Genomic DNA, 8,214 nt, shown 5'->3' on the forward strand with positions numbered 1-8,214 from the left:
CATAGGTCATAGGGAATCAAAACAAGGTAACTGCTAAGCCATCTCTCCAGCCCCAATTTTTTTTTTTTTTTCGAGGTAAGGTCTCACTGTATCCTAGGCTGACCTGGAACTCACTATGTAGTCTCAGGATGGCCTCGAACTCATGGTGATCCTCCTACCTCTGCCTCCCGAGTACTGGGATTAAAGAAGTGTGCCACCATGCCCAGCTAAATAAAAAACTTTTTTAAAAAAGAATTTTGGGCTGGAGAGATGGCTTAGTGGTTAAGGCACTTGCCTACAAAGTATAAGGACCCAGGTTCAATTCCTCAGTACCCATGTAAGTCAGATGAATGAGGTGGCACATGCGTCTAGAGTTTGTTTGCAGTGGCTAGAGGCCCTGGAGTGTCCATGCTCTCTCTAATAAATAAATATAATATTAAAAAAAGAATTTTAGTATTTATTTATAAAAGACAAAACCTCTTAAACAAAGTAACCACACCATTGTTGCACCTCAAGACGGACTCTAAATCTCCCACATCATCCAGGGTCCCCTCACCTGACTGCTGCAAAAACGTGCTCTGTCTGGCTTGGTTTGCTTGATCCAGCAACCAGTCCTTGCTCTGCTTCCCTTTCAACCTGCTGTCTTTCCTGCAGTTCTCACTCTCTTACAAGTGTCTGTGGCAGAAGCTCCTCTGCTCTGATTATTTTCTGCTCATATTCCAAGATGTGTATTATCTATCCCAAGCTCCTGAATGTCTATAAATCAATGCAGAACCCACAGACTTAATCAGTGTCAGGTTGAGGTCCCCAGGAAGCATATCTTGAGATTAAGACTTTGGTTATAATATATTGGGGAGGCCAGGTATGGTGGCGCACGCCTTTAATCCCTGCACTTAGGAGGCAGAGCTAGAAGGATTGCTGTGAGTTCTAGGCCACCCTGAGACTACACAGTGAATTCCAGGTCAACCTGTGCTACAGGGAGACCCTATCTCAAAACAAAACAAAACAAAAACAAGCAAACAAACAACTTATTTGGGAGGAACTTAGGAAGGGAAACAGGGACAGAGAAAAAGAGCCAAGAAGGGAGAAGCCAACAGAAGGATCCCATAGAGAGGGGCTTCTCCCAGCTGCTGTGTCTCCACATCCATCACCAGCCAGCTGTGGCCATGGCTCCATCCCCCACCACCAAGGCAGGTCCAGAACAAGTGCAGCTCCAGGAAACCTCCAGGGATGAGGCCAGAATATTTGAGCTCTAATGGAATTCCTGACAAGCCTGTACCTAGTAGTGTGCTCTATCCATCAGAGGTGCAAAGTGTCCAACTTGTGTGCAGTGGTATTACTAATGGCCATTATTTCATGCAGCTATCTTTTTAGTTTTTTGGTATATTTTATTTTTACTTTTGTATTTGAGAGAAGGAAAGATGCAGAGAGAGCGAGAGAAAGGCACACCAGGGCTTCCAGCCACTACAAACAAACTCCATACACATGAGCCACCTTTGCATCTGGCCTGGGGAATAGAACTGAGGTCCTTTGGCTTTGCAACAAGCACCTTAACTCTCTCCAGCCCAGTTTTTTTTTTTTTTCCTTTTTCCTTTTTCTTTTTCTTTTTCAAGGTATTGTCTCACTCTGGCCTAGGCTAACCTGGAATTCACTCTGTAGTCTCTGGGTGGCCTCGAACTCGTGGCAATTCTTTTACCTCTGCCTCCCAAGTATTGGGATTAAAGGTATGTGCCACCATGCCCAGCTCTTTTTTAAGTTTTGTTTATACATATATTTGTTGTTGTTGTTTTGTTTTTCAAGGTAGGGTCTCACTCTAGCTCAGGCTGACCTAGAATTCACTATGTAATCTCAGGTGGCCTTGAACTCAAGGCAATCCTCCTACCTCTGCCTCCTAAGCGCTGGGATTAAAGGCGTGCGCCACCAAACCTGGCTTATAATTTATTTATTTTTATTGACAACTTCCATAATTGTAGACAATAACCCATGGTAATTCTCTCCCTCCCCTCCACTTTTCCCTTTGAAACACAACTCTCCATCATACCCCTTCCCCTCTCAATCAGTCTCTCTTTTGTTTTGATGTCATTATCTTTTTTTTCTTTTTTGAGGTAGGGTCTCACTCTAGCCCAGGCTGACCTGGAATTTACTATGGAGTCTCGGGGTGGCCTCGAACTCGCAGCGATCCTCCTACCTCTGCCTCCCGAGTACTGGGATTAAAGGCGTGTACCACCACGCCCAGCTGATGTCATTATCTTTTCCTCCTATTGCGATGGTCTTGTGTAGGTCCTGTCAGGTGAGGTCATGGATATCCAGGCCATTTTGTGTCTAGAGGAGCACGCTGTAAGGAGTCCTACCCTTTCTTTGGCTCTTTCATTCTTTCTGCCACCTCTTCCACAATTGACCCTGAGCCTTGGAAAATGTGATAGAGATATTTGAGTGCTGAGCACTCCTCTGCCACTTTTTCTCAGCACCATGGTGCCTTCTGAGTCATCCCAAGGTCACTGCCATCTGAAAAGAGAAGCTTCTCTAACCAAAAATGAGAATGGCATTAATATATGGTTATGAACATTAAGAGAAGTGCTTACCAGGCAGTTTGGTGAGCATAATATATACATTTAGCCAGACACCAGCAGATATTAAACACCTAGGGTTCATGACTACCCCTGTTGTCAGTTTTCAGAATCAAGGATCTATTCCCTCCCATGGAGCAGGCCTCCAGTCCCATGAGAGAACGGTTGGTTTCCCCCATAACAGACACACCACTATTGCACCCATTGGCTCATTTGGCCTGGCTCTCAGTGTCCACTGCTGAGTATCTCCACTGGTGATTTCTCTCTCTCCCATTGAACTGCATGCAGCATAGCTTTTTCCAGCTTTCTGTCAGCTGGTCTACATGGAGGAGGTTTTCAGCTCACCTCCTAAAGGATTTCTCAGTGACCTTGCAACCCAAGTATGTGGAGTCTTCAGCAATCTGGTCTTACCATCAATTCTTGGTGGGAAACTAAGAGCCTTGGCAATGACCTTGGCAATGTTTTGGGGGTATCAGTGACCTCCCTGGCCAACAACTCACTGGAAGGTATCCCATCCCTGGCATAAAAACTTTCTAGTAACAATCTATGGCTTCGGAGTGTTCCATTGTCCAAAAAAGCAGGTTTGCATATGACTTATTTATATCCTCTTTTTTTTTTTTTTTTTTTTGAGGTAGGGTCTAACTGTAGCTCAGGCTGACCTGGAATTCACTATGTAGTCTCAGGGTGGCCTTAACTCAAGACGATTCTCCTACCTCTGCCTCCCAAGTACTGGGATTAAAGGTGCATGCCACCATGCCCGGCTCCTCTTTGATTTTGATTAGCCCTCTGTGGTGGTTTGATTCAGGTGTCCCTCATAAACTTAGGTGTTCTGAATGCTAAGATTTGGGAATTCATGCCTCCTGGAGGGAGTGTATTGTTGGGGACAGGCTTATGAGTGTTATAGCCAGTTTCCCCTTGCCAGTGTTTGACACACTCCCCTGTTGCTATTGTCCACTTTATGTTGGCCAGGGGGTGATGTCCACCCTCTGCTCATGCCATCATTTCCCCCTGCCATCTTGGAGCTTCCCCTCGAGCCTGTAAGCCCAAATAAACCTTTTTTTTTTTTTTTCTCACAAACTGCTCTTGGTTGGGTGATTTCTACCAGCAATGCGGATCTGACTGCAACAGTAAAGTGGAACCAAGGAATGGGGTTGCTGCTAGACACCTGACTGTGTGGCTTTGGCCTTTTGGAGCTGCTTTTCAAGAGGAATGCAAAAGGATTTGAATCTGCCTTGCAGTGCTGTAAGTACAGCAGGATGGACTATTCTGGTCAGAGTTGAAAGACACGAATACAATAAGAGGTTTGGCTTATGAGGGTGAGAAAGAGCTTTGCCTAAACTGGGCTAGCAGTGTGGGAAGCTTGCTGTTATTTATGCCTGTGTCCTGAGAAGTTGTGTGGGGTTGCTTTGTGTAGAATTGAACTGGTATGAGAAGAGAGATGTTGCACAGAAAGAAAAATCGTTGCTGCTTGTTCCTCTGCAATTGGGAGATTACAACCTTTGAGATTGGGCTAGCTGACCTGCACTGGGGCAACAGGAAGAATGTAGACTCTTTTGAAGGGGCCTGAGTGCTCAAGGAGTGTCCTGTTCTTCAAAGTCTGCTTTATTCCCTCCTGGATTAACAAATTGACACTCTAGCTGGTATTGTGGAGTATAAGAAGTAGCAGGAAAGAGAGGGTCATTGAGTTTGCAACATGGTCTGTGTTTTGGAAATGGTCATGGGCAGTGTGAAGCGGGTTTGCTGAATGCCTGCATGGAAACCCCATGGGGTCATGAGGGTAAACCGTAGGTTACAATGGAGAACCAGTGGAGATGCCAGGACCACGAGATGGCTACCAAGAAGAGCTGCTGGCCCCTGATGAAGTTTTCCAGGACTGTGAGTAGCCTAGCTGGAGGGGCGGAATTGGAGTTCCAGAGACTTGTTGCTGGATGGAATTATTGGACTTGGAGATTTGTCACTGGCTAGGGTTGTTGGACTTGGAGATACAGAGTTTGATGTTTGCCCTGTTTAAATCTTGTGTTGGCTAAATGTTTCTTTGCCATGCCCACTGCCATCTTTTACAGTGTGAATGTTATTTCTGTGCCATTATGGGTTTTAAATTTTTTTATTAACAACTTCCATGATTATAAAAAATACCCCACGGTGATACTCTCCCTCCCCCACTTACCCCTTTGAAATTCCACTCTCATCATACCCCCTCCCCATCTCAATCAGTCTCTCTTTTGCTTTTGATGTCTTGATCTTTTCCTCCTTCTCTTATGATGGTCTTATGCAGGTAGTATCAGGCATTGTGAGGCCATGGATATCCAGACCATTTTGTGTCTGGAAGGAGCATGTTGTATGGAGTCTTGCCTTTCCTTTGGTTCTTACATTCTTTCCGCCACCTCTTCCGCATTAGACCCTGAGCCTTGGAAGGTGTGATACAGATATTGCAGTACTGAGCACTGTGGTCATTTCTTTCCATCACCATGATACCTTCTGAGTCATCCCAAGGTCACTGCCATCTGAAACAAGAAGATTCTCAACCAAAAGTGAGAGTAGCATTAATATGAGGGTGTGAACATTAACAGAAGTGCTTACTGGGCAGTTTGATAAGCATAGTATATACATTTTTCCAGACATCAGCAGACGTTACACCCCTAGGGCTTATGACTACCCCTGTTTTAAGATTTTAGTATCAGGGATGCATTCCCTTCCCATGGAGCAGACCTCCAGTTCAATTGGAGGGCAGTTGGTTTCCACCATGACAGACCTGCCACTATTGTACCCGTTGGCTCATTTGGCCTGGCTGGCCAATTATAAGGCTTGCAGTGTCCACTGATGAGTATCTTCACTGGTGATTTCTCTTTCTCCCATCGAACTGCATGCAGAATGGCTTCTTCCAGCTTTCTGTCAGCTGGTCTACAGGGAGGAGGTTATCAGCTCAGTTCCAGCAAGATTTCTCAGTGGCCTTGCAGGCCACTATGGGTTTTGGCAGGGATTTTTTTGGTATTATGGCTCAGTTAGAAGATCTTGGACTATGGGGATGTATGAACATCATTGGAGTTAGTAAAAACTATGGGGACTTCTAAAGTTGTATGAATGCACTGTATTTTACATCATGGATGATGAATAGTTTATGGGGGCAAGGGACAGAATACGGTGGTCTGATTCAGTTGTTCCCCATAAACTTAGGTGTTAGGTTCCCAACTGATGGAGATTTTGGAATTAATGCCTCCTGGAGGGAGTGTATTGTTGGGGACAGGCTTATGGGTGTTATAGATAGTGTCAGCTTGCCAGTGTTTGGCACACTCCCCTGTTGCTATTGTCCTCCTTATGCTGGCCAGGGGGTGATGTCCACCCTCTGCTCATACCATCATTTTCCCCTGCCATTGTGGAGCTTCCCCTCTAGACTGTAAGCAAAAATAAACCTTTTTTTCCCTCCCACAAGCTGCTATTAGTTGGGTGATTTCTACCAGCAATGCAAACCTCACTGAAACACCCTCCCTCCACCTTTCCTTTACTCAATCTCTTACCCTGACCTCACTTAGGCCTTTTTACCCTCACTAATCTGTTCTACTTACATATATACAATACCATCCTATTAAGTCCCCTTCCCTTCCTTTCTATTCCCTTTATATCCACTTTCTAGCTTACTGGTCTCTGTTACTGAGTGTTTTTGTTGTTGTTTTGTTTTTGCGGGGGTATTTTTAAGGTAGGGTCTCACTCTAGCCCAGGCTGACCTGGAATTCACTATTTAGTGTCACAGTGGCCTCAAACTCATGACGATCCTCCTACCTCTGCCTCCCAAGTGCTGGGATTAACGGCGTGCACCACCACGTCCAACTGTGAGGTTTTTTTTTAATTAAGTAATTTAAAAATAATTTGAGAGAGAAAGAAGCAGAGGCGGGTGGGGGGGGGGGGAGAATAGGTGGGCCAGGGCCTCCAGCCACTGCAAATGAACTCCAGCCACATGGGCTATACTGTGCATTTGGCTTACATGGGTCATGGGGAGTCGAACCTTTGGCTTTGCAGGCAAATGCCTTAATCCATAAGCCATCTCTGAGTTTTATTCCTACTCACATAAAAGTCCAATCATTTGTAGCTAGGATCCAGGCTTTCTTGGCCTGGGTTACCAGATCCATGCATTTTCCTGTAAATTTCATAATTTCATTTTTCTTTACTGCTGAGTAGAACTCCATTGTATAAATGAACCACATATTCATTATCCACTCATCAGTTCAGGGACATCTAGGTTGGTTCTATTTCCTAGCTATTGTGAATAGAACAGCAATAAATATTGTTGAGCAAGTAGCTGTAAGGTAGTGAGACAAGTCCTTAGGATATATGCCTAAGAGTGGTATTGCTGGGTCATATGGTAAATCTGTTTTTAGCTGTCTCAGGAACTTCCACACTGATTTCCACAATGGCTGGAACAGATTACATTCCCGCCAACAGTGTAAAAGGGTTCCTCTTTTTCCGTATTCCTCACCAGCATTTATGATCATTTGTTTTCATGATGGAAGCCATTCTGGCAGGAGTGAGATTGAATCTCAATGTAGTTTTAATCTGCCTTTCCCTGATGGCTAAGGATATAGAACTTTTTTTTTTTTTTTTTTTTTTTGGTGTTTGTATGCCATCTGTATTTCTTCTTTTGAGAACTCTCTATTTAGTTCCATGGCCCATTTTTTTAATTGGGTTGTTTGATTTCTTATTATTTTGTGTTTTTTTTTTAGTTCTTTGTATATCCTAGATATTAATCTAATGTCAGATGTATAGCTGTTGAAGATTTTCTCCCATTCTGTAGGTTGCCTCTTTGTTCTATTCAAGTGTCCTTTGCTGTACAAAAGCTTTGTAATTTCATGAGGGCCCAGCAGTTGATCTGTGGTTTTATTTCCTGAGCAACTGGGGTTACATTCAGAAAGTCTTTGCAAAACCAATATGTTGAAGGGTTTTTCCTACTTTGTCCTAAGGCAGTTTCAAAGTATCAGGTCTGATATTAAGGTCTTTGATCCATTTGGACTTAATTCTTGTACATGGAAAGAGATAAGGATCTATTTTCATGTTTCTATACACAGACACATCCAGTCTTCCCAGCATCATTTGCTAAAGAAGCTGTCTTTCCTCCAGTGAGTATTTTTGGCATTTTTATCGAATATCAGGTGGCTATAGCTACCTGGACTTACATCTGGGTCCATTAGATCTACATGTCTGCTTTTGTGCCAGTGCCATGCTGTTTTTGTTACTATGGCTCTGTAGTATAGGTTAAATCAGGTATGGTGATACCACCAGTCTTATTTTTTGTTGCTAAAAATTGTTTTATATATTTAAGGGTTTTTGTGCTTCCAAATGAATTTTTGGATTGTTATTTCTATTTTTGTGAAGAATGCCATTGAAATTTTGATGGGGATTGCATTAAATGTGTAGATTGCTTTTGGTAAAATTGCTATTTTCATAACATTGATTCTTCCAATCCAAGAACAAAGGATGTCTTTCCATTTCCTAGTGTCTTCTGCAATTTCTTTTTAAAATTTTTTTAAATTATTTTTGTTTTTTGAGGCAGGGTCTTACTCTGGTCCAGGCTGACCTGGAATTCACGATGTAGTCTCAGGGTGGCCTCAAACTCATGGCTATCTTCCTACCCCTGCCTCCTGAGTACTGTGATTAAAGGCATGCACCACCACGCCTA

Source organism: Jaculus jaculus, chromosome 11 (assembly GCF_020740685.1).
Source record: "Jaculus jaculus isolate mJacJac1 chromosome 11, mJacJac1.mat.Y.cur, whole genome shotgun sequence".
NCBI classification, from domain to species: Eukaryota; Metazoa; Chordata; class Mammalia; order Rodentia; family Dipodidae; genus Jaculus; species Jaculus jaculus.